General features: G+C 41.1%; 1 long non-coding RNA gene across 2 annotated transcripts in view; it reads right to left on the bottom strand.

The window, feature by feature from the left end:
* The window catches only part of LOC117353493, a 97,196-nt gene extending 81,688 nt beyond the window's left edge, over window positions 1-15,508 (bottom strand). Inside the window, exons 1-2 of one of the 2 annotated variants that reach the window (XR_004537962.1) lie at window positions 15,301-15,508; window positions 5,988-6,031 (exon numbers count right to left, since the gene is read on the bottom strand). This is a non-coding gene — a long non-coding RNA (uncharacterized LOC117353493). The remainder of the gene's footprint in view (window positions 1-5,987; window positions 6,032-15,300) is intronic. The other variant, XR_004537970.1, reaches the window with a different exon arrangement.
* Between the last annotated feature and the right edge of the window lie 5,051 nt (window positions 15,509-20,559).

Raw genomic sequence — 20,559 nt, forward strand, 5'->3', positions numbered from 1 at the left:
AGTGGCAAAATAAAGAAGGGACAAGATAGGACAGCAAAATGTCCCTAAGATGGAGCCTAGATATCCCCCCCCCCCTTCCCGGGAGACTAAGGCTCTGGTGCTCCTGTGCCTCTGCTACAGGAGACACATATTCAATCACCAGCTGGCCCTCACCCCACAGTGTGTCCATGAGGGCCTGGAGAGCCATCCAAAGCAAAGAATTCATTCAGTCTGTTCGTTTATGGCCGTGTCCTCCCCGAGTGCCCTTTTTTGCTTCTTGATGATCTAATGGTGCCACATATTCCCTCATAGGTTTTCTGATTAAGATGTACCTGAAAAAGTTATTACTCATAATGTTTTTACTTTGGTGGCAAGTTTCTCTATATATTTGCTTTAGCGTTCTTTATCAATGCTTTATATCTAATTTGCTAGTGCATATGTTGCTTCATTTCTTTTTTTCATTTTGATCCCTTTTTTATTTTTTGAAAGATGCTCTTTTGGTTCTTGTAGTCTCTTTCATATCATCTTTTAATCATGGTCACTGTTATTTGCTTTATTTTTTTTTTTGCCTTTTTAATATGTAGAAATTCATCTGGTCTGGACTTCCAAGATAGTATTTTTAAACAACATCCATATACAACCAAGTAACTCATACATGTCCAAATATAAAATGCATTGGATCTACAGTAGTTCTCAGTAGTTCTCCCTCTCCCTCCCACCTCCCTATTCCACCTGAACTTACAGCACTGTTATAAATATAATCTGTTATCTTCATCTTATCGTAACTTTACGTTGCTATTTATCCCCAACAGGTCCTAAGGGACATTACCTACTAAATGTACATATTACATTTTCACTCAGCAAATTGTATTTCTATACTATTGCCTCCTGAGGTCTCTGATCTCTGTATTTCCTCTGAATATCTACTTATTGTATTTCGCTGAATGTCCAGCACTCTTGATTGTAAACCGCCTAGAAGTCGCAAGATTGTGGCGGTATAGAAGAATAAAGTTGTTATTATTATTATTATTATTATTAATCTTTTGCAAGAAAAAAATTTTTGTGGCACACAATGATGATGTATCTATGATATGGGTGGGTATGTGGATAAGTTATATCACATTCAATTTACATTTTCTAAGGAGGTTATTAATTTTGTGGATATTAAAATTAGTTTTTGTGACCATTCATTCAATACCGAGGTGTATAAAAAAACCTATTGATAGGAACACTATGTTGGAGTTATAGAAGAATTTGTACTAAAGATTCTGATTTAAAATTGTAGTCAAAAATATTATTGGCAGATCTGTCTACAAGAGGTTATTCTGACAAGGTTCTTAAGACAGCCTATAAGTGGGCCAAGAACAACTTGAATTGCTTCTTTTGAACACTAGGGGCTCCTTTTACAAAGGTGCGCTAGGGCCATGACACGCGGAATAGCGCACGTTAAATTCCCAAGCGCGCTAGTCTCTACTCCCTCCTTTTTAGGAGGCGGTAGACTTTCAGCTACCACGCGCTATAGCGTGCGGTAATTTTGTGCGTGCGCTAGAAACCATAGCGCACCTTCGTAAAAGGAGCCCTAGATCTTGTAGAAATGAAGACCCAGCACAGCCCTGGACGTAGTGGTCAAAAATATTAAAAGGAATTGGGATGTTATGAGAACTTATCCCGTTTTTCAGGATGAAAGGATCTGTATCACTATTTCAAGGACACAAAATTTAAAAGGACTATTGAGTTCTGCAATATTATCTGTGTCAGCAAGTATGCCAGATGAGTCTAGTCAGTCGTTAAGTGGTCACAGGAAATGTGGTAATTGTAAAACATGTGCTATGACTGTTGAAACTGAAGAATTTGTCAGCCCCTTCAAATGCAAACAGTACAAGTTGAAATCATCTACATATTGCAAAACAGATTACATTGTATATTACATTACATTAGCGATTTCTATTCCACTTTTACCTTGCGGTTCAAGGCGAATTACACAAGAATTGTTATGATATTAAGAAGTACATATTGTTAAGATAATAAGAAGTACTTAAGGAATAGTTTGAACCTTTTCTAATTTGCTAAGGAGTAGATAGTATTGCAGGAGGAGTTTGGGACATGTCTGGTTGTTTTATATTGGTTTTATGTATTTTTTGAAGAGTAGGGTTTTTGTTTCTTTTTTGAAGGTTTTGTAGTCTGTGGTCAAAATCAGCAGATTGGTGAGCTGTCTGTCCAGTTTCGCTGCTATAGTGACCAGTAGGTTGTCAAACAGTTTTCTTCATTTGGCATTTTTGGTTGGCGGGTGTGTGAATATTGTGTGGGTTCTCCTGTGTATGATTGAGGTGGATTGAATTAGTCGATTGTTCCAGCAGGTTGGGCTGTCTTCGTTTATAGCTTTAAATAGTGGGCAGTGGAATTTGAAGTGTACTTTGGCTTGTATTGGGAGCCAGTGTGAGACATGGTATGCTTCTGTGATGTGGTCATATTTTTTCAGCGAATAGATGAGTCTTAGGGCTGTGTTTTGTATTGTTTGTAGTTGTTTTATCATGGTTACTGGGCAAGGGAGATATAGTATGTTGCATGTACTGTATAGTATATGTATAGTATATGTAATGAAATGCTTATGTAACAAACTGTATGTGGGGAAAACCATATATGGATAGATGAACATAGATCCTGTATTGTCCGTGAGCATCCAGGAGCTCCTCTAGTTTCTCATTTTACTAAGTTGAAGCACTAAGTTGTTTGCTGTGCTGTTGAGCATATCCCTGATAGTATATGAGGTGGAGATCATAGACTGAAATTACTCCAACATGGGCAGTGGTAGATACACTAGCTAAAGTCTGAGGAGCCCATGAAATGAACAATGATCAGTCTTTTTTTGACATTATGTTAGGTTTTCAATGAATACGTGTCAAATTCAAACTATACTTTGTGTTGTCCCCTTGTGATTGGACCAGGTATGTTATTCTCCTTGCCATTGGAGGATTTGTGACAGCATTTTGTTTATAATCCATCTCCATTTTGAAACTTTTACAATAACGAGAAACAATAAGCACTCGTGTTTGTGCTGCACATGGTATGTTTGTCTTGAATTGGTAGATTATACAGAGTGGGCCACGGAAAAGTACCCTGTCTCTAATACCGGCACCAGAAAGATGGTCTTCTCCCTGGAATGCTACATTGTATTTTCTCAATAAAGGTAAGACTTTTATACCTTGAACATCGTATCTGCAGTTGTTCTCCTTGTTTTGGTTGTTTGACTTTTTACTGCAGATCCGTTGGATTGTCTTTTTGTTTTGGAAGGCTATGTGCAAAATTTAAAGCAGAAAGTGTACGCCAACAATCCACATACTCTGGATGAACTCAAGGAAAACGTCACGAACACTATCCGCAGCATCACTGTTGAAGAGGCGCAAGCAGTATCAGCCAACATGATCCAACGTGCCCAAAGGTGTATAGACGTGAATGGGGCCCACTTTCACCATCTGTTGTAATTTGTGGGTAAGTGAATAAAAACAATCTACTTGTTCATTCATCTTGTCATACTATCATCAGAAGTGGGCTACTTTTCCATAGCTCATTGCACTCATGTCGTTGCTACCACATTGGGTGTATAATTCTTTCACTTTCTCATTTACAGAGCAAGGCATTTTGCAGCAGCCTACAGCATGAAATGAGTTACATAGCAGCACTACTATATCTCCTGAAGAAGGCTTTGATGAAACGGAGAGCCCCATCAGGATTATGTCTCACAGATAACTGCTGTGGTTTATTGTCTTACCGCAGTCAATCTTGCCTAATACAGGAGTACAGCTGTTTGACAACTGTTGTGCTTTTTGATATGCTGCTTATGCAGTGCAAGGGCTTCAATATAAACTGTTTACAAGTAAAGTATAAAGAATGAATATGGGCACTTACCCCTGGATTCTATATGCAGAGCTCTGAATTGTGTGCACAAATTTGGGCCATGTAACTTAATTGAATTATGAGCCAATCAGTGCTCATAATTGGGTGGTAAAATCAATTATCAGCACTTAATTGACAATAATTAGAATTTATGCATGCATCATTTTAGGCGTATTCTAGAGGCATGTGTAAATTCTAGTGTGTGGATCCAAAAAGGGAGCATGGCCATGGAAGGAAAATGGGCAGGTCATGGGCATTCCAATGATTTATGCACACTTTTAGAGAAGATCCATGCTTAAGTTAGGCATAGGAATCCCAGCACTAAGCGCATTCTATAAATGGTGCTCAGCTTGGAAATGCCTTTCAGAGAATACCACTTAATTGTATGTCAATTTTTCATCAAAAACAAAACAGGAAGAGAAGGCCCAATTTTCCAAAACAACTCTGGTAAGACCAACAACAAGGACAGTGGAACAAATGATCCTGGACATACAGGAGATTTGTAGTGCAAATGTTTATTTATAAAATATCATTTAATAAAAAACTTGTGTCCATATTCACACCATATATGTTTATTATACACGGGTTATTCTGTGTGAACAGGACCCTATATGGGCCATGTTTCGGCAATGTTTTGCCTTCCTCAGGGGTCCTGATGGTGATCTTTTACCTAGGACTTGACAAAAAATAGCTGTGGTGGATTGACACGATTCCCATGCTACTACTTGCTTCAGAGATACAGAAAAAGAAAAATACATTATCAAACTGTTATAGTAGTAACAGTGTTAACTTCTTCCTTTCTTAGACCACAAACAGATTATAAGGAGGGCATTCAAGAAAAATAACGAGATCAGTAGAGAATTTAAATCATTAGAGGTATAATAGGCACAGCTAGGCTGTGGCTTACTTCTTAATTACAGTCCTTCTAGTTATTATCAACTTCCAATTCTTTTTTATATCTTCAAAGGCCTTCAATTGCTCAGGGGCAAATAGGATCCAAAGGAAATTTAACACAGAACGTAAGCAAGAAATGATCCATCTAAACCAAAGGATGGGCAGAAAAATTAGAAAGAGGTGAGTCTTGACAGAACTAAATCAAGTGCACGTATGTCCTGTGACATGAATTGGCCCAGAAACATGCTGAACCAATCCTAATTCCATTATGAAGTCTAAGAATGAAATAATAGTGGAAATGTCCGGCATGTTCACATGGATATTGAAATCTCAAATTATGACTAAGTTATGGCACTGAAACAGTTATCCGCCATTTTGAGAGTTTCATGCAAGAGCGAGGAGATTTATGCAAGTATGAGGAGTGGACACACCACATCGGATTTTTCTACATTTGGATGCATTATTTTAAAGAATACAAATAACCTTGAGGCAGGGAATAGTTGAAACACTGTCAGTGTCAGGTCATATGTCTTGTTCAGAAATTTACGCAATAAATGGTACTCTGCTTTACCTGCTTGATATTATTACACTGTTTGTGCATGGTAGTTCTCTCTGTTAGATGGGGGGGGGTGTTGGGGAGTTTGGGGGGCGTTCTGAGGGGATGGGAGGAATCTCGTTTGTGACCGTGGAGGACATCAGAACACAGTCCTCCACAGAGTTTGCTTGTAAACCTGATTGTCTGCTGGTGGCGTTTTTGCTGTGTTCTTCGTTTAATAAAAAAGGATTTTACGTAAAAGTACAAGTTTTAATCCAGTTCTGAGGGCAGTTTCACCTTTGTGGGTGTTGTTTCTGGTTGGACTTTGGGACACCCTTTCTCTGTTATCTGGCTAAGCTATGGAAAAAAACAACAGCATCAGATATTGTCTGTAATAGTGAATCCCAAAGTGATAGATTAATACCAGCAGGTGGGTGATAAACTAAGAGAATGTGGAATTATATCGAAGCAGACATATGAATTAGCAGTACTTCTGGATAGGGGAATGGATTATTAAGTTCTAATGCTGTCATTGAGAGAGGAAGCAGAAAAGCGCCCCTACTCCTCCTAAAGGCACAGGCTTTGTGAAAGAATTGGAACCCAGAAGGCACACCCTTAGAAAGTTAAAATTCCTTGCCATCTTTGAGCCAGATTTCAGTCAAGCAAAAAGTAGTATTTGATTTACCTTTGAGAAGATCATAGAGCTGTGCTGATTTCAAACAAATGGATCTACAGTTAAGGAGACCAAAAGAAATAAATTCAGAAGTAGGTAACGGGGGTGTATTTGTATAACATCTCTGGATAAAACATAGTAGAGGAACCAGGACTTCAACCCACTAAATTATTGATGAGACTCCCATGAGGAACCATGTCAAGGGCTTTGCTGAAATCTGGGTAGACTACATTTAGTGCACATCCTCTTAAAATATATATATTTATCAAATTTTAAAATTCAATTCACAAGTATCCACTTGTTACAGAAATGTGGAAGAAAACAAATATGAAATTGAAACTACCAAGCAAAGAAAAAAACAGGACAGGAGCCCTGGCGTTTGCACAATTTCCTATCAAACTGGAAAACACAGTTACTTACCGTAACAGTTGTTATCCAGGGACAGCAGGCAGATATTCCCACACATGGGTGACATCACCGACGGAGCCCCGCAGCAGACAGCCTCGAAAGCAAACTTGCTTGAAGATCTCGATCTTTCGAGCACTGTACCGCGCATGCGCGCGTGCCTTCCCGCCCGAACTAGGGGGCACATCTCCTGAGAGGATCCTCAGTTCAGATACCTAGCCAAGAAGCCAACCAGGGGAGGTGGGAGGGTTGTGGGAATATCTGCCTGCTGTCCCTGGATAACAACTGTTATGGTAAGTAACTGTGCTTTATCCCAGGACAAGCAGGCAGCATATTCCCACACATGGGTGACCTCCAAGCTAAGTAAAAAGGGATGGAGGGAAGTTGGCAATTTACGAAAAAAGATTTTGCAAAACAGATTGGCCAAAGTGGCCATCCCTCCTGGATAAAGTATCCAGACAGTAATGAGAGGTGAAAGTATGAACCAAGGACCAAGTGGCAGCCTTGCAGATTTCATCAATAGGAGTTGATCTGAGGAAAGCTACAGATGCCGCCATAGCTCTAACTTTGTGGCCCGTCACTTGACCTTGCAGAGGAAGATCAGCCTGAGCATAGCAGAAAGAGATGCAAGCAGCCATCCAGTTGAAGATGGTACGCTTCGAGATAGGACGTCCCAATCTGTTCGGATCAGAGGAGATGTTCTGTGAAGTTGAGTGCATTGGAGATAGAAAGCCAAGGCACATTTACGTTCATCAGAATCAAACTTACTAACTATCCCATCTCTAAAAATCATCGGAACACGGAGAGCAGACATCTTTACTGTAGCAGGTCCACAAGCGTGGAACTCCCTCCCTCAGTACATCAGAATGGAACACGACACCTCAGCTTTTAAAAAACTTTTAAAATCCTATTTGTTTAGGGATGCCTACGATCTTTAAAGCCCTAATGGATTTACTTTGTTAAAATTAATTTTCTCTTTGAGTGCCTTGTAACAAATTACCCAACCTTTCGTTTTTTCCCTTTTTTCTTAAACCCTTATTGTAACTTTGCCCCCTTTCCCTCGCTTTCCTGTTAGTCATTATTGAAAATTGAAATTCACTGTTTTTAAATGTTTATTAATGTTTCTATGTTTTACGATATTATGTACATCGCTTAGAATATTTAAATAGGCGATATATCAAGAATTAAATAAACTTGAAACTACAGTCCAAGATATGAAGGGCCGCTTCTCCAGGATGAGAATGAGGCTTTGGAAAAAATACAGGTAGAATAGACTGATTGATGTGAAATTCTGAAACAACTTTAGGTAAGAATTTAGGATGAGTACGGAGGACCACCTTGTCATGGTGCAAAACTGTGAAAGGTAGATCCGCAACCAAAGCTTGTAACTCACTGACTCGTCGAGCAGATGTGAGGGTGATCAGGAACACAACTTTCCAAGTGAGATACTTGAGGTGAACTTTGTCAAGTGGTTCAAAAGGAGGTTTCATCAGTTGAGCCAAAACAACATTGAGGTCCCAAACCACTGGAGGTGGTTTAAGCGGTGGATGGAGATGAAGCAGTCCTTTCATGAAGCTAGAGACCATGGGGTGTGCAGAAAGAGGCTTTCCATCTAGAGACTGATGAAAAGCAGCTATAGCACTAAGGTGGACTCGAATAGATGTAGTTTGAAGTCCAGAATGTGACAAGTGAAGCAAGTAGTCTAGAACAGATGCTAAGGAGGACGATATCGGTTGCAATTGATGTGTAGAACACCAAGCAGAAAATCTAGTCCATTTTTGGTCATAACAATGTCGAGTTGATGGCTTCCTGGAAGCAAGCAATATATCTTGAACAGACTGAGAAAATTGAGGAAAGTCTGTCAAGCAGAAAGGTACCAAGCTGTTAAGTGTAGAGACTGTAGATTGGGATGAAGCAAGGATCCGTGACTCTGCGTGAGTAGAGAAGGAAATATTGGTAGAAGGAGAGGCTCCCTGACGCTGAGTTGAAGTAGAAGGGAGAACCAAGGTTGTCTGGGCCACCGAGGAGCAATCAGAATCATGGTGGCATGTTCTGACTTCAGTTTGACTAGAGTCCTGAGAATCAGAGGAAAGGGAGGAAAGGCATAAAGGAACTGATTCCTCCATTCCAGTAGAAATGCATCCGCTTCGAGACGTTGAGGAGAGTAAATGCAGGAGCAAAATTGAGGCAGTTTGAAGTTGAGAGGTGACGCAAACAATCTATCTGTGGAGTTCCCCAACGAGCAAATATTTGACGAAGAGTTGGAGAATTGAGTGTCCATTCGTGAGGCTGTAGAAGATGACTCAATTTGTCCGCCAAATAATTGTGTTGACCCTGAATGTAAACAGCTCTGAGATAGATGTTGTGAAGGATTGCCCAATACCACAATTTCAGAGCTTCTTGACAGAGGGAGTGAGAGCCCGTCTCTCCCTGTTTGTTGACATAATACATGGCTACTTGGTTGTCTGTACGGACAAGAATTACCATGTCGTGAAGGAGATGTTGAAAAGCTTTGAGAGCATAGAATATCGCTCTGAGTTCCAACAGATTGATATGACACAGACGGACTGTTGAAGTCCATAGACCCTGAGTACGGAGACCGTCCACATGAGCTCCCCAAGCGTACGTGGATGAGTCGGTTGTAAGAACTTTCTGATGAGGAAGATTGTGGAACAGCAAGCCTCTGGAAAGATTCGAAGAAAGCATCCACCAATGGAGAGACTTCCGCAATGAAGGAGTTATGGAAATCAGTTGAGACGGTGGATCCACAGTCTGCTGCCATTGTGATGCCAGTGTCCATTGAGGAATACGAAAGTGAAGTCTGGCAAAAGGAGTCACGAGAACTGTAGAAGCCATGTGACCGAGCAGAACCATCATTTTCCGTGCCGGAACGGATGGAAGGTGGAAGAATTGATGAGAAAGTTGAAGAAGTGCATCCTGACGTGGTTGTGGAAGGTATGCTCTCAGATTGATAGTGTCCAGAGTTGCTCCTATGAACTGGAAAGACTGGGAGGGAGTCAACTGAGATTTTGGAAAGTTTATGTGAAATCCTAGACCTTGAAGAAACAGAATAGTCTGTTGGGTCGCTGCAATAACCCCTGAAAAAGAGGGAGCTTTGATGAGCCAGTCGTTGAGGTATGGAAATACTTGGAGACCCTGGTTGCGAAGAGCTGCAGCCACTACCACCAGACATTTTGTGAATACTCTGGGAGAAGAAGCCAACCTGAAAGGGAGAACCCGGTACTGCAGATGAAGGTTTCCTACTTGAAATCTGAGGTACTTGCGAAATGCAGGATGGATAGGGATATGAGTATACGCCTCTTTGAGATCGAGGGAACACATCCAATCTCCTTGATCCATTAAGGAATACAAAATCGGCAGAGTGAGCATTCGAAATTTCTATTTGACTAGGTATTTGTTGAGAGCTCTGAGATCTAGGATAGGTTGCAAATCCCCCATCTTCTTGGGAACTAGGAAATAACGGGAGTAGAATCCCAAGTTCCGTTGGGCAAGAGGAATTTCCTCTACAGCTCGCAGACGAAGAAGAGCCTGAGCTTCTTGAAGGAGAAGGGGAAGATGCGACTGATTGGAAGGACACTCTCTTGGATGGAGATCTGGAGGTACCTGAAGGAACCGAAGAGAGTATCCCTCTCATAGGATGGTAAGCACCCAGAGATCTGATGTGATGAGCTCCCACTGGTGATAAAAAGTGGAAAGGCGACCCCCTATGGGAAGGGGAGATTTGGGAAACAGAGAAATTTGAATGCTCAAGCTGAGACTGTCAAAAAGACTGAGCTGGTTTTGTGGCAGCGGGAGGCTGAGACTTTTGCTGGTGCTGTTGCTGTGGAGGACGATGAGGAGGAGGCCTGGAAAAAGCAGGAGTCGTTTTCTGAGGATAATGACGTGGAGTCTGTTTAAAACCTCTAGTTGGTGTAGAGTTAGGTTTTGGTCGAATGAGGGAAGCAAAAGAGCGTTCATGTTCTGAGAGACGCTTAGTAGCTGCTTCAATAGAGTCATCAAACAATTCATTTCCCTGACAAGGTAGATTTGCCAAACGATCTTGAAGATTGGGATACATGTATACAATGCGGAGCCATGCCAAACGACGCATGGCTACAGCAAAGGCAGAGACTCGAGAAGATAATTCAAATGCATCATAGGAGGCTTGTAACATAAAGAGTCTCAATTGAGCAAGTGTCTTGAGGATTAGTTTGAATTCTGAAAGACGAGTGGTGGAGATATCCGGGTAAAAAGATGGTAATATTTTTAGAAAATGGTTGAAATAAGATGTAAAAATGTAGTTCTGGTATAGACGGCGACCGAATTTATCCATGGTACGACCTTCTCTGCCTGGAGGAACTGAAGCGTAGATTTTGGAAGGATGAGCTTTCTTTAAAGATGATTCTACTACTAGGGATTGATGAGAAAGTTGGGACTTCTCAAACCCTTTACAAGGAACAGTTCGATAACGGGATTCCAATTTAGATGGAATGGCAGTGATGGAATAAGAAGTCTCCATGTTACGAATAAAAGTTTGTTTGAGTACAGGAGTCATTGGTAAGCGTAGGGACTCTTTAGGTGGATGAGGGAGCTCCATATCTGCTAGATATTCAGGAGTATACTTAGAATCAGAATGGAGATCCAGTTTGAGAGCTTGTCCCATATCAAAGACAAATTTCGCAAAGGAAATGGATTTGGAATCAGATGCTTCTTCAGGAGACAAGCTGCAAGATTTAGGAAGCGCTGAGTAGGAAGGAGAAGCCTCTCTGGAATATGGGGAGAGTGGTTCTGATTCAAGACGTAAGGTTACAGAGGATGCTGTACTATGTGATGGAGTAAGGCTTCTCAAGGTTTTCTCAAGGCTTCTGGATGGAGAAGTACCAGGTGTACATGGCACTGAATGAGTCGAAGTCTGAGTTGAAGTGTCTCGACGAGTTGGCTTCGACTGAGGAGTCTTCGATCGAGGACTTCGTGTCGATGCTCGGTGGTGTCGAGATCCGTGCTTCGACTTCGAGGAACGAGGCAGAGAAGTCTCGGTATCCAAGACAGAGGACTCCCTTCGAAGCTTGGAAGCAAGATGCCTCGAATGCTTCGACCGATGCTTCGGAGGAGGGGAGTCCGGAGAAGAATCAGTAGAAGGTATCCTCTTCGGTGTCCGGGATCGGCCTCGAGGCACTGGAAGCTCTGGCTTGGTGACAGGCTGATCCACCGAAGGCAAGGTCGAGGATGGGACCAATTGAGCCACTAATGAGGAAATCTGTGTGGTCAAGATGGATTTGAGCATGTCCTCCAGCATCGGCACCGAGACAGAAGGTTCTGATCTCGTAGGTGCAGCAGTACGCTCCGAAGAGGGCGACCTCGAAGGTGAGTATTCCCTTATCTTGGAGGTACGCTTAGAAGATGGGCGTGAAGAGGACTCTGGTGGCTTCTTGGGTACGGCACCTGAAAAAGAACCAGGAGACTTACCCCCCACTGAAGACTTTACCGATGTCACTGTCTTCGAGGGCACCGTAGTCGGCAAGGTCGAGGCCTTCGAGACCGAAGCTCCGGCCGGAGACAAGGTCGAGGCCTTCGAGACCGTGGAAGTCGTGGTCATCGGAGTCGAAGTCTTCGAGACCGGGGCAGCCGCCGAGGTCGAAGTCGTTTCCGAGGGTTGTTCCATGTCTCCAAAAAGGTGATGGAACTGAGCGCACCGACGCCGAAAAGCTCATGGAGTAAGAGTGAAGCACCGATGACAATCTTCGGGTGAATGTTTTGAACCCAAGCACTGTAGGCAGCGGCAGAGAGGATCGGTGACCGAAATCACACGATTGCACTGGCAACAATGTTTAAACCCGGTGAGAGGCCGGGACATAGAAAAAATAAAGTCCGTGTCGAATGGAAGGAGCAATTGGGCCTAAGCCCAAGGCTCACCGGCCGGACTAGAAAAGAAAAGAAAAAATATATATATATATTTTTTTTGTTTGTTTGTTTGAAAAGGAGAAATAAGAATAAAAGCACAGCGATCAAACTTTCTGAAAAAAAAGAAACAGCCGCGGTGAAGAGAAGGCAAAATTGCTGAGAGCCGAAGAAAAACGTGTCTTCTTGTCTCCGCGGAATAAAACGAACTGAGGATCCTCTCAGGAGATGCGCCCCCTAGTTCGGGCGGGAAGGCACACACGCATGCGCGGTACAGTGCTCGAAAGATCGAGATCTTCAAGCAAGTTTGCTTTCGAGGCTGTCCGCTGCGGGGCCAAATCGGTGACGTCACCCATGTGTGGGAATATGCTGCCTGCTTGTCCTGGGATAATGGTTTCCCCAGAGACAGCCATTGGCATAGTCAGCATCCTAAACAAAACCCAGATGAAAATTCCAAAAATGCATAAAAAATAACGGAGCAGAGTAAACAAAAAGGTTCGCTCTCAGAGTTCTTCCTAAAGAGCATTAAAAAACTGTAGGTTCAAAATGTTTATTAGCATGAGTTTATGAAATTAACTAAGGGCTCCTTTTACTAAGCTAAGCTAGCGTTTATAGCGCACACTGAAGATTAGCGCACGCTAACCCCCTGCGCTACTTGGAAAATTCTAACACCAGCTCTATGGAGGCATTAGCATGTAATGTGCATCGCAATGTAGTGCATGCTAAAACCGCTAGCGCAGTTTAGTAAAAGGAGCCCTAAATATCGATTAAAATCAGGGGACAGGGGACAATTTTTGCCATAAATAAATTGAAAGATTTTCCTCAGTGTACATCTTTACTAATGAAAGCTTTCTTTCAGTCTTTCTAGGATATTCTGAGACTTTGATTTTTTTTTTATTTTTTTTTTGTACAGCTGGTCATGATGGCTTTGTTCAGCATCCACCGATCTTTGGTTCCATATTCTCCTCTTTTATTGTCCTTCTGTTCTATTACATGATGCTATTTGAGTATATGTGGCCATATATTCTATCCACGTTAGTTGCAGTGAACAGCTTGTGAATTTAACTAGCCATTCTGCTTCTCCGATGTGCTCTATAGGATCTTCCTATAAACTTCAGAAATTTTCCGTTTCACTTTTGTTTGATGGTGTTTTAACTGCAATAATATTTTTCCAAAAGTCCTCTATGGAATTACTTTCAGTTCTGTCTAAAGAGTTTACTAAATCGCTCATTTATCTTTTGTCCATATGTCTGCTACTTTAGAGCTTCTGCTGTTACTTCATTGTTTTTATTGGAGCAAACAAATGTAAAGTCTTCTGTTAGGACAGCATATTTTAGCTTGAGACTTTGCATATTTCTCATTATTGTTGACACAGAGTCCAGGAGACTGAAATCTGCAACAGAGCTGCAAGGTGAATTGCCCATCTCAATGCCAATCAGTGAAACCTCTGCATACATAGTAACAAAGTAAATGACAGCAGATAAAGACCTGCGTGGTCCATCCAGTCTGCCCTTCATTCTCAAGGCAACAAACCAGTAATTATTTGATTAACTTGCTAAGTTTTCATATAATATGTCTTCCACTGCCCCCCTCCTGACTGGATTTCGGCCCTCAAGGACTGGAATTGCCCACCCCTGCTCTTGGGTATACATATTCAGGTATTCAAGCCTCTTCTTTTACGTCTCTCAACACAATCCTAATGTCATTTTTGTTACCTTCCTGTGAACCACTTCAAGTCTCACATCCTTAGCAAGATATGGCCTCCAGAACCGAACACAATATTCCAAACAGGGCCTCACCAACAACTTCTGCAGGGGCATCAACACTTCTCTTTTCTGCTGGCAATCCCTCTCTCTATGCAGCCCAGCTATGTTCTGGCTATGACCACCATCTTGTCACATTGTTTTACTGCTTTGAGATCCTCAAACTCTATCATGCCAAGATCCTTCTCCCTGTCTATACATATCAGCTCTTTACCCCAAGCATATACAGCTCCTTTGAATTTTTACTCTACACTTCTTTGCATTAGGTTTTAACTGCCAGATATTAGACCATTCTTCCAACATTCACAGATCTCTTCTCATGTTTTCTGTGTCCTCTGGCATGTCTACTCTGTTGCAAATCTTCATGTCATCTGCAAAAAGACACAATTTTCCTTCTAAGCCTTCAGAAATAGAAGTCACAAATATGTTAAACAGTGTAACCACTGGGGTCTCATAGAACGGCCAACAGCCCCCCCAGTGGTCACAGGAAAAACTACTGGATAAGGAGTGCTACTCAAGATGGAGTCAGCCCTGCAGGGACTCAAATACAATAAAGCAAAACACAAAACCCTGGTTTTCCAGAAAACTCTTACAAAGGTTTTAATAGTCAGACTAGGCCTGAGCCCTTCAATAAATTCCAGATCAACAAAATAAACACCAGGGAAAACTGTGAGGCTTTCAGGATTTTCCTGTTAAAAAAAACAAACCTTTACTTTTCTTATACACAGTTTCTTTTGCAAAGTTCTTTCCCTAGCCTGCCTAATGCAGATTATAGGTAAGTGCAGCTTCAAACCTTTATTCCAGCCAATAGTGTAGAAGCCTCCAGCTGCTGGTAAGTACAGCGGGATGTTAGTTTGTCACAAGTTTGCTTTAAAGCTACCTAAATTGCTTTCCAAAAAATCCCTCCCAGGATGTCAGCAAACTTCTCCCCAAATAGTTATTGGCAAACTTCAGCTCTACCCTGGCTTGAGCTCTCAAGTGAAAAGCCAGAAGGAACCCCCCCCCACACACACACACACACACACACACACTTTATCTTCTAGGCACTACTTAGTGCCCAACCCCCACACAAAGTCCAAACACAAAAAGCAAGGGGTTTAAATACAATGTCCTTAACTCAGTTCAGTCAACAAAAGCCAAGCACCAAAAATAAACTTCCCAAAACAGCACAGCACATTTGCAGTCAAAAATGAAACACAGTCTTTTCAAAAACAAAGTATTATGTCCCACAATAAGTCAGCTCAAAAACAAACACTCACAGCAGTGCCTTCAGGAATGCCTGATAGCCAAACCTATATCCAACAGTTCTGGCTCTTGAAACAGATGTGGTGAAATCAGCATTTCTTGGATTTCCATTTGCTCCTCCTGAGCTGGAGCAGAAACTGCAGTAGAGGAACCTGCCTCCTCTACCTCCATAGGGTCTGGCTGATTACCCTGGCTTAATCTGGGAAGCTATTCCTCTGCCCTATCCTCTCCAACAACTTAGTCCACTCTGCAGACTTTTCAGGAGTGGAGCCACACCCTAACCTGCTTTCTCTAGCCTTTGGCTCTCTTGGGCTCCCCCGGTGGCTGTTAGGGAGAATGCCTGACTTCCTAGAAACAGGACTTGATTTAAAACCTTTGTTTCTAGGTAGGTTAACAGTAGGGCCATGACTGGGGAGGGTTTCCATCTCCTCCCATTCTGGGTCCAATCAATCACCAAGCTGTTCTATCTGGCTCTGAGGTTTAGTCTGTGAAGCTCGCTTTCTGACTTTACTTCCACCTTTTCTATGTCACTTCCCTGGGACCAAGGCAGGCACGGAGCCTGACTGGTCACAACAGAATGAGCCATAATACCAATCCCTGAGGCACACCACTACTCACCTTTCTTTCCTCCAAGTAAATTCCATTCACCACCACTCTCTTTTGTCTGTTCGTCAACCAATTTCTAATCCAGATCACCACTTTGGGTCCTAACTTCAGCCCACTAAGTTTATTGATGAGCCTCCTATGAGGAACCATGTCAAGGGTTTTGCTGAAATCCAGGTAGACTCAATCTAGTGCACATCCTCTTTTTTTAGAATTTATTTATCAAAGTTTCAAATTCAATTCACAAGTATCCACTTGTTACAGAAATGTGGAAGAAAACAAATAAGAAATTGAAACTACCAATAATCATTATTATTTATTTAATTTGTTTTCTATCCTGTTGTCCCCAAATAGCTCAGGATGGGTTACACGTTAACATACATAATATACAGTTAACAGGTTACAATTTGCCATAGTTATAGTGCAAATTTGATTTTATTCTGGTACAAATTTTGGGCTCCTTTTACTAAGTTGTGATAGCGCTTTTAGCGCACGCAGGATTTTAGCACGCGCTAAACCCACGCTACGTGGCTAGAACTAATGCCAGCTCAATGCTGGCGTTAAGGTCTAGCATGCGCGGCAATTCAGCGCACGCTAAAACCGCTATTGCAGCTTAGTAAAAGGAGCCCTTTGTCCTAATACAACACATACTAAGGATCTAATACCCATAAGTAATATACAGTTTACAGGTTAAAATTATCACAGTTACAGTACAATATTTAGCAATACAAGTTTTTATCCTAACATGACATATATGAAGGATCTTGTATCAATATACATTTCTTTGTGACCACAATATAGTGAGAGGGAGTGAACATTTAGGATAAAGAAATCCAAAATGGAAAAATTTAGCACAGCAAATAAGGCTTTAGCATAATCTCCAGCAGTAAATTAATATCCAATCAAATATACACAAATCTCAAGCTACCTTCTTAAGATCAATAAAAGGTTTCAATTGTTCAGGAATAAAGAAATATATCTTAAACCACCCAAACATACCAAACATTTACAAGGATAAAGCAACCTAAATGAGCTCCCAAATTTAAAGTCTCTTGTCTATAAGCAAGAAAAAACTTTTCACGCTTGTGTTATTTTAGTATCAAGAAAATCCAAACTTTTTGTCCATAAAAAAGAGTCTTACAATTATGGAAATACATTTTCATTACATTATTCAAACATTGTTCAAAAATAAAGGAAACTACCATGTAAATGCGCATGAGTCGAGTCTCTAATTTGAAAGGAAACTCTGCAATGAGAGGGCATAAGATGAAGTTAAGAGGTGATAGGTTCCAGAATAATCTAAGGATGGTAGATGCATGGAACAGTCTCCTAGAAGAGGTGGTGGAGACGGACTGTGTCTGAATTCAAAAGGGCCTGGGATAGGTACATGGGATCTCTCGGAAAGAGAAAGAGATAATGGTTACTGCAGATGGGCAGACTAGATGGGCCATTTGGCCTTTATCTGACATCATGTTTCTATCCTGAGGATTCGTTTTTAGACACCTTCAAGTAAAATACCTTATTAAAAAGGGGGAATCATTTCAAAAGAAATATGTAGAACTTCCATAAGGTATCTTAAACATATCAAGAGGTAAAATCCCCAGATCCTTTGGAAAATTTAGAATGCACAGATTCATTCTCTCATTATACACCTCCCAGAGAACTCCGTACTTCAGATAAGTCACTCTTAACGTTACCCTTCTCCTCCGCTGCCAATTCCAGACTTTGTTCCTTTCATCTAGCTTCCCCCTATGCCTGGAATAAAATACCCGAGTTTGTACGTCAAGCCCCTTCCCTTCCCTTGTTTAAAAGCAGATTGAAAACCCACCTTTTTGATATATCGTTCAATCCTTAACCCTACTCCTCTGCCCTCCAACCCAGCCCACTGATTAACCGTTTCCCCTTAACTATATCCATGACATCCTGTTTGTCTGTCTTGCCTGTTTAGATTGTAAGCTCTTTCAAGCAGGGACTGTTTTCTTACTCTTTGTGACTCTGTACAGCGCTGTGTGCATCTGGTAGCACTATAGAAATAACTAATAGTAATAGTATTAAAATTTTCCAAATGCTCTAACTTTCTTCTCAACAATCTTTAATCACAGTATTTTGAAAATCTTTTTTTTTTTATCATACCAAATCTTTTCCTCTGTTGGGCCCCAGCATATATAACAGGATTTTTACAGACCAGTAGCACAGATCCTAGCTCAGGGGTAGGGAACTCTGGTCCTCGAAAGCTGTATTCCAGTCGGGTTTTCAGGATTTCCCCAATGAATATGCTTGAGATCTATTTGCATGCACTGTTTTCAATGCATATTCATTAGGGAAATCCTGAAAACCCGACTGGAATAGGGCTCTTGAGGACCGGAGTACCCTACCCCTGCCCTAGCTCCTTTATCTCCTGGTTGCTTTTCCAGTGTCATACAGTAACTACTCCCCCGCCCCCCTTTTACAGAGCTGTGTTAGGCCTTTTTTTTATCGCCGGCTGTGGAGGTATTAGCTCCGATTCTCATAGAATTCCTGTGAGCAGTGGAGCTAATATCACCGCAGCTGGCAATAAAAAAGCCTAATGCGTTAATTCACGGGAGCCAGTCAGGAAGCCGCTCAGCGCCGAGCAGGAGCGCCAAATTAAACCTAGCTTGTCATGAAAACAGACAACACTCCTTGCTGCTTCTTCACCAGCCTCAACACTCCCTCAGCACTCTTTCAATACTGGAAACGTCTTCAAACTCCTCCTTTAGAACCAGAAACGGGGCCTTTTGTATTTCCCTGTAAAATTCAAGAGGACAGATCCATCCTCCATATTCTGATTTTAGGCATAGTTCATACCACGAGTAAAGATTCCAGAAATGTCTCCATTATAACAAATAGGGAGAGACTTTGATGCCCTGCTACAAATACAAAGATGGTTGAAGAAAATAATTGATTTCATATCATGATATTATTATTATGATGAATTAGCGTTTCCAATATTCACATTATCCACTAGAAATATCAAAGCAAATGTTTTGACATTTTTAATGTGACTTATATAACCAACATGTTCTTTTTTAATGAGCACACTAATAGTCTAATTTACTAACTTGCATTAGCCTGTTAACATATCTTAATGCACATTTATATGCATTAATGCAAGTTAACACATGTTGTTTAATACAAGTCCCATTATTCTCAGTTGGGCTATTGAATACCTATGCATATAACTCACATCACTGTGTGTTAAAATATTAACATGGGTTAATAAATGAGGGCCTATGAGTAGTATTGCTTATTACCATGCATACTAAAAAATTATTAAATCCAAATTAATACCACAGGTCAGTGAAGAACTGGGAAGGGCAATTTATTTGTTAATTGAAATTGAAATTAGATTATTAAATTCTGATTGACTTATAATTTACCTGATAATATAACTTCTATAATTATAAGGAACTGAATGCTTTTTCCTGTTCATGATTAGCATATTATATCAATGCATTCAAACCATTTTTTATTTATGGTATTCTTGCTATGCTCTATCTCAGTGGTTCTTAAACTTGGCCTGGGGGACCCCAGCCAGCTTGGTTTTCAAGATATCCCTAATGAATATGCAAGAGGCAGATTTGAATGCCTGTCACTTCTATTATATGCAAATCTGCCTCATGCATATTCAGTAGGGATATCTTGAAAACCCACCTGGCTGGGGATCTCCCAGGACAAGTTTAAGAACCACTGCTCTACCTATTTCTCAAGCAATCAATATTTCTCTTTATTTCTCACATGCATTTAAAGAAAACCCCCGCCTCAATATTTATACTCTGCGGTCAGCATTGCTTTAAAACTTCAACCGTGGCATGGTATTTCAACTTATACCTGAATATTCAGCGTTGATCCACACCCAGATACCAGAGCTGAATATTCAGAAGTAAAGTGGATGGAAGGACAGTCTGAAAAAAAGAGAATTATGTTGGAGCAGGAGATGAGAGGGGGCGAGAAGAAGAAATGTTGGACCTGCAGGCGGGTGAGAGGGAAGGAGGGAGGGAGAAATAGATGCTCGATCATGGGGTGGGACAAGGGAAGAACATGAAGAAAGGGAGTGGGAATAATGTTGTACCATGAGGGGAGAAGAGAGAGGATAAGGTGAGATGGTAGACTGTGGGGGAAGGGACAGGAGGGGAAAACAGATAGGAAAGGAAGATATTTTAAGTATTGATATACCACTTATGGCCTAAGTGGTTTACCTTCAGTTACTCAAGTATTTTTCCCTATCTGTCCTGGAGGGCTCACGCTCTATCCACATACTGCCTGTATTCAGCATTAGTACTAGTATAACTATCCAGGCAAGTTTGGAGACCTACTTTGCTGATATTTAATAACACTAATATTCAATGCCAGTATCCAGATAGATTATTTAGGATGAATAAACAGCACATGTCTTATAGAGATGGCTATAAGTCGAAAGTCAGTGTCACCAAAAAAACAGCCAATAAAAAGATACATGATTACTGTGATGTCCATCTGTGCTATTTATTTATTTGAGCAAAATACAGCAATATAGACATTTTTCAAAACATATTTAAAACATTTTTAAAAGGACCTTCAGAAGTGGCACGCGCATAGGAAAACTCACTCCTGTGGAGAATATGCCACTAGCTTCTTCATTGCTTACATTATTTTGAAATTGTGCAATCTAA

The sequence above is a fragment of the Geotrypetes seraphini genome, chromosome 1, assembly GCF_902459505.1.
Source record: "Geotrypetes seraphini chromosome 1, aGeoSer1.1, whole genome shotgun sequence".
NCBI lineage: Eukaryota > Metazoa > Chordata > Amphibia > Gymnophiona > Dermophiidae > Geotrypetes > Geotrypetes seraphini.